The sequence below is a fragment of the Silene latifolia genome, chromosome 9 (genome assembly GCF_048544455.1).
Source record: "Silene latifolia isolate original U9 population chromosome 9, ASM4854445v1, whole genome shotgun sequence".
Taxonomy (NCBI): Eukaryota; Viridiplantae; Streptophyta; class Magnoliopsida; order Caryophyllales; family Caryophyllaceae; genus Silene; species Silene latifolia.
In genome coordinates, this window is record NC_133534.1 from 131,937,671 (window position 1) to 131,944,758 (window position 7,088).

The window sequence follows — 7,088 nt, forward strand, 5'->3', positions numbered from 1 at the left end:
ATTTACAGGCTATCAGTGTATAATATATGTGAAAACATATCCAAAAACCACTGGAAAAATCGAAGTTTAGCTATTTTTCGTCCAAAAATGATATTTTTATCATAAAAATCACATTTTAATGCCATTATTATATAAAATGAACAATAAAATCCATAAATTAAACCAAAATATCCTAAAACATTTTAGGACCAGAAACTTTAACATGCATAATAAATTTATTGATATATCATAATAAACACAAATTTATAAGTTTTGTTTGTTAATCTTATAACACGGAAAAACAATAACCGATTTGCATGCAAACAACCTAAGGCTCTTGATACCGCTTGTTAGCAATTATTAATCTCATTAATTTACAACATATTCATATATGTTACAATTTAATTTAGTCATAAAATTAATTCGTGATCTTATGCATGCAAACTTAAATTAAAAACAGAAGAAATCATCAACCCTTACTATGATAATTTCCGATTTTTGGGCACAAGTAAGATCTCCTTCTTACTTGTTCTTGAGCTTTCCTTATATGGATGAACAAGGATTCAAGCTTAGAATCCCTCCCAAATGTGAATACTCAAGGAAATCTCTTAATAACTAATATTATTTTGTACTAGAAATAATATAAGTCTTACTATAAAATTGACACAAAAATAATATTTTGTACTCTTGAAAATTTTCGGCCAAGAGAGTAGGATTTGAGAGATTTTATTTCTCTACAAATTCTTCACAAGATAGAGAATGGAGTATATTTCTTACACTAGAAAAAAAATATTGTTGAAGAAGTGAATAATTAGAGAAAAGGCCTTGGCCTTTTCTACGTGTGAACCGGTTGGGGGGTGGGGAGATAGCCAATGCATGAGGCCAACTTTCTGTAACACCCCCTCATACCAAGGTGCCTTACCAGGACCACCTTACCATGATAATGCGTTACCATCTCGGTTGCCCGAGGTTAGTACATATCAAAAGCGTCTGAACTGAGCACATTTATTAAAGTAATATAAATAACAAAGTTTACAACATCCAAAACCAAATACCGTCTAATGAAATACAACTTCGAAGTCTTAATAATAAAAGAAACTCGCTAAGACTCCGACGGTGATGCTATGACTCATAGTGGCAAATCTCCCAAGGTAATCCCCAAGCTCTCACTAGCAAAACCTGTCAAGCCTGCTCACCATCCCCGAATGGATCACCGCAGATTCCACAAACAACAACGGGGTCAGTATTATGCAACAAACAAGACAAACAAATGCAAGACTCGTCTGATCATCATCAACTCCCAATCACCCTGTCTCACATAGTAACCGACTACACACTAAAGTGTGTAGCCCTGCCAGATTACCCATCGCAACAGGTAATCCTCGCCGCCAGTGGGTGACCGCAGCCGATCCCACCTAGTCCAGCTCCTCACGAGCGACAACGATCCCTATCCCTTAATGTGCACATCCCCTCCCGTGGCGGGTTCCACGGAGGGCGAACTAGGGTGTGAAGCCACTCCCGCAAGTGACTCCACCATAATCACAATCACAAGACATTACTGTCATCTCAATCCCCTCACACCAACACTGTCACAACTATCTCCATATTACGATGATCAACAGACAACGATAATTACAACAACATGTCATGTAAAGCACAGTAAACTGAGTAGGGAAACCCTACCTTAGCAATCACAGCAGTAAGCAACACGGACAATCAAAAGGGCTCCTCTACGAAGTCTTCTCCTATACAATGATCATACAACACAATTACACTTTGTACAATTCCCAACATCCCCTTCCATATAAATGTATAGCAACCCGCAACGATGCAATAATTACAAAGATGTACTTACCAACAGTGCAACAAGAACTTATACGCAAGAATCACCGCAATTATCCACACAAAGATGCTACGAAATGCTCAAAGGAATGATTAGGGAATGATTTGGGTATGATTAGGGTAACGTAGAAATGATAACGCTGTGAAAAGTGATATTAGAAACTGACGCGGAAATATAAAATACCCTAATCACTCCTTAATCAAACCGTCGAAATATAACTTCGCCAAACCGGACACTCGGTCGAGTGCAACAACACTCGGCCGAGTGTTCAATACTCGGTCGAGTATTCACTATACTCGGCCAAGTATTCCTCGGCAGAACCGAAATAACACACACTAAGAGCACTACTCGGCCGAGTAGGCTCTACTCGGTCGAGTAGGCTCCAAAGAAGATCCGTAGTGTTACAATCTTTCCCCCTAAAAAGAACTTCGTCCCGAAGTTCACACTCTACTACACACAAGCACAACACCACGACACAAGACTCTAACAATCACATGAGACAACTCCAAGGACTACACAAGCATCACAACAAGTTACCCAAAACGCATCTCCCGACACGAATCAAACAAAGCAAAGAAAACACAAAACACTATCGCGAACATCTCCTACCCCCCTAAAAAGACAACGGTTTAGTCCCCGTAACCAAACATACCTGATCAAAAAGGTTAGGAAAGCGGTCTCGCATAGCTTCCTCGGGTTCCCATGTGGCTTCCTCCACATTATGATTAGACCAAAGGACCTTGAGTAAGACCGTCTCACCATTCCGGTCTTACGAACCTTGCGATCAAGAATCTCCTTAGGAATCTCAAAGATAGGACAAGAATTCATCAAGTTCGATGTTCTCCATCTCGAGGATGTGCGACGGATCACTCACATATTTCCGGAGTTGAGACACATGAAAAACATTGTGCACTCTATCCAAAGCTGGTGGTAAAGCTAACCTGTAGGCTACCTCGCCAACACGGTCCAGAATTTCATAAGGACCTATAAACTTTTGGCTTAACTTACCCTTCTTCCCAAACCTCATAACACCTCGCATAGGTGACACTTTCAAAAGCACCTTGTCACCTACCGCGAACTCAATGTCCCTGCGGTGTAAGTCGGCGTAGCTCTTCTGACGATCTTGAGCTGCTCTCATCTTTTGGCGAATCAACTGGACTTGCTCAACCATATCTTGAACCAATTGTGGCCCTAAGACCACTGTCTCGGAACTATCATCCCAACAAACTGGACTTCGGCATTTCCGGCCATACAAAGCTTCAAAAGGTGCCATCCCAATGCTTGTATGATAACTATTATTGTATGAAAACTCGATCAAATCAAGTCTGTCTTCCCAATCGCCTCCAAAGTCCATAACACATGCCCTTAGCATGTCTTCTAAGGTCTTGATGGTCCGTTCTGTCTCGACCATCGGTTGCTTGGATGAAAAGTCAGTACTCATCTTCAATGTTGTACCCATCAACTCTTGCAGTTCTTGCCAAAACTTTGATATGAACCTCGCATCACGATCGGAAACAATATCTTTCGGAATACCATGTAACCGAACCACATGCTTTCGGTAACCCAATGCAAGCTGCATCTTAGACCAAGTATCCTTCATGGGGACGAAATGGGCTGATTTGGTTAGCCGATCCACAATCACCCAAATCATGTTGTTACCTTGCTGTGACCTAGGTAACCCCACAATAAAGTCCATGGAGATCGACTCCCACTTCCACTCAGGCACTGTCAGAGACTGAATCTTACCTTGAGGTCTCCTTTGTTCACCTTTGACCCTTTGACATGTCAAACATCTAGCCACAAACTCAGCTACGTCTCTCTTCATGTTCGGCCACCAAAAAGTCTTCTTAAGGTCTCTCAGTAAAGCTTATCACCACCCGGTGAACTGAATAAGGAGTGCAATGAGCCTCGACAAGATCATTCTCCTCAACTCGCATCGTCGGAACACACCATCTCCCATCAAAACGAACACTCCCATCCGGATGTATAGAGAACCGGAAGTCGCTCCACCTCTACCTTTGACTTCCACTCCTGGATCTTAGGATCAAGCTCTTGCTTACTTTTGATGTTTTCATACAACTCTGGCTCGATCGTCAAATCCCCGATGGTACTCCCTTCCCGAATCATAAAGATCGCCAACCTAGACATCTCATCTCTCAACTTCAAAGAAGGACATAGATGTACATAGCGAATGAACGCTCTTCCTACTCAAAGCATCTGCGACCACATTAGCTTTACCTTCGTGATAGATGATTTCCATATCATAATCTCCAATCGCTCCATCCACCGCCTCGTCGCATGTTAAGCTCCTTCGAGTGTAGATATACTTTAGACTCTTATGATCGAGAAACACCTTAAAAGTTGCGCCATAAAGGTAGTGCCTCCATTTTAAGAGCGAACACAATCGCACCCGACTCCAAATCATGAGTAGGGTAGTTCTCCTCATATTGCTTCAGTTGCCTCGAAGCATAAGCTATCACTTTCCCTCCCTGCATCAAGACACAACCCAAACCGTTCTTTGAAGCGTCGGTATAGACCTCAAAGTTCTCACAACCCTCTGGCAAGGCTAGGATAGGAGCTGTGGTCAAGCGTTCTTTTAAGGTCTGAAACGCCGTTTCACAACTCTCATCCCAAACAAATCTGACTTCTTTCCTCATCAAGGATGTCATAGGCCGTGCTATGGTAGAGAAATCCTTCACAAATCTCCGGTAGTAGCCGGCAAGGCCTAAGAAACTCCGGATCTCTGCAACATTCTTCGGCGATTCCCACTTGGTAACGGCCTCAATCTTACTAGGATCCACAGATACCCCCTTCTTGGATATGACATGGCCTAGAAAAGCCACTTCCTCTAACCAGAACTCACACTTGGATAACTTGGCATAGAGCTGATTTTCTCTCAAAGTCTGCAAGACTATCCTCAAATGCTCTTCGTGCTCTTCCTTGGTCTTGGAATAAACTAGGATATCGTCGATGAAAACAACCATAAACCTATCCAAAAATGGTGTGAAGATCCGGTTCATCAAATCCATAAAAGCTGCTGGCGCATTGGTCAACCCAAAAGGCATCACTACATACTCGTAGTGCCCATAACGAGATCGGAACGCTGTTTTAGGAATGTCCTCATCCGCTATCCTCAGTTGATGATACCCCGACCTCAGATCAATCTTAGAGAACACACCAGCTCCACTTAGCTGATCGAACAAATCGTCAATCCTTGGCAACGGATACTTATTCTTCAATGTAACCCGATTGAGCTCTCTGTAATCAATGCACAGTCTCATACTCCCATCTTTCTTCTTTACAAAAAGAACTGGAGCTCCCCACGGTGACACGCTAGGCCTGATATAACCCTTGTCTAACAACTCATGTATCTGCTTCTTCAACTCAGCCAACTCTTTAGGTGCCATACGATAAGGTGCTTTGGATATAGGACCCGTTCCCGGCTTAAGCTCCACGCTGAAATCGACATCCCTCTTGGGAGGCAAACTCGGTATTTCCTCAGGAAATACATCTTCAAATTCTTTCACCACGGAAATCTCAGAAGTTGTCGGCGGCTCTACTCGGTGATCTCTCACATGACAAAGGATTAAGGGACACTTCTTCCTTAAACATGACTTTAAAGTCATAACCGCTATAAACCTACACTTAGGCTTTACCACAAACCCTCTATAGGACACCTTAACACCCTTGGGACTCTTTAAAGACACTCTCTTCTGTCTACAATCTATCCTGGCATCATACCTACCTAGCCAATCCATCCCGACAATCACCTCAAACCCATCCTTAGGAAACTCTAACAGGTTTACTGGTAAATCTACCCTTCCAATCACCATAGATATACCGTTATATAACTTGAGACACGACACAGACTCCCCCGAAGGTATGAACACATCATCTTTTACAACCTCAAAATTGCCCAAACCCATAGACATAGCATGACTTTTAGACACAAAAGAATGTGTAGCCCCGGAATCAAACAAAACAAAGGACGGTACATTATTAACAAGAAAGGTACCAGTAACTACATGAGCATCATCCTGTGCTTCCTGCTTATCCATCATGAAGAGCTTTCCACTATTCTTCTCCTCCTCCACCCCGAATCAAGCATTGGAGGTACTAGGCTTAGCTGCCGAATCCTGGGTGACACTGTTATTCTGGCGCTGGTAAGATCCACCACCACCGCGGTTGTAACCGCTCTGGTTACCCTGTCCACCTCTGTTGCCCCATGAACCTCCCGGTCGGCTACTAGCAAAACTCTGAGTCGGCCCCTGAGAGAAATTTCCTGATCGAGCTCCTGAACCATTACCGGGCTTGTAGCTCGTGCATTCCCGCCTTTTGTGGCCTATACCGCCACAGTTGAAGCACGTAAGGTTGGTGTTGTCACTTACAGCCCGACCTCCATTCTTTCCACATCCACGAGAACCTCCAGAGAAACCAGCTTCACTAGAGAAAGCTTTAGCATGGTTGAAATTCCCTTTCTTGTTGGTTGGCTGATTGTTGTTCCCACTATCAGCCTTCCTCTTTTCTATAGCAGTCCTCTCCTCGATCTCCCTTGAGAGATCCACCATTCTCTCAGCTTGACCCGCTCTCAGATACACTTCCTTGAGGTCAGTAGCAACCCCAGCCGGCATACGACTCACGATCTTAGTAGACAAACCCCTCTCAAAACGGAGAGCCAAACCTCTTTGCCCGAGCTGTAAATCTTCCACATAACGAGATAGCTCCATAAATCGATGATAGTAATCGGACTGTCATCTCCTCGGACATAGTGAAAGATTCAAAGTCGGATCTCATCTTGTGTCGGATATGCTCCGGCACAAACTGCTCTCTCATAGCACTCTTCAACCCAGACCACGGAATAGCCCCTTCCTCCTGGTAGTAAGCTCTAGCATCCTCCTTGACGTTCTGCCACCAAACTGCAGCTTCTCCCCTTAGGTAGTACACAACCTGTTCAACAATCATATCCTCGGGGCACTTAACCATTTCCATGAGAGCTTCAATCTCACGGTGCCACTTCTCTAGCAGCTTTGGTTCGCCTACCCCGTCATATGTGGGAGGGTGGAAACGAGCAATGTTGATGCTAAGCTGGGTTGCATCCATCGTCTTCTCGTTTCCTTTTCCCACATTTTTGAGAGCTTCAAGGAGAGCCTCTTGTTGCTCAATCATGCGAGCAACCTCATCAATAGACATCTCCGAAGCTTGGATCTGCGCAGGAGTTCTTTTGGGCGGCATTTTGAGCTGATAAGAAAGAAAGAAACGTAAACAC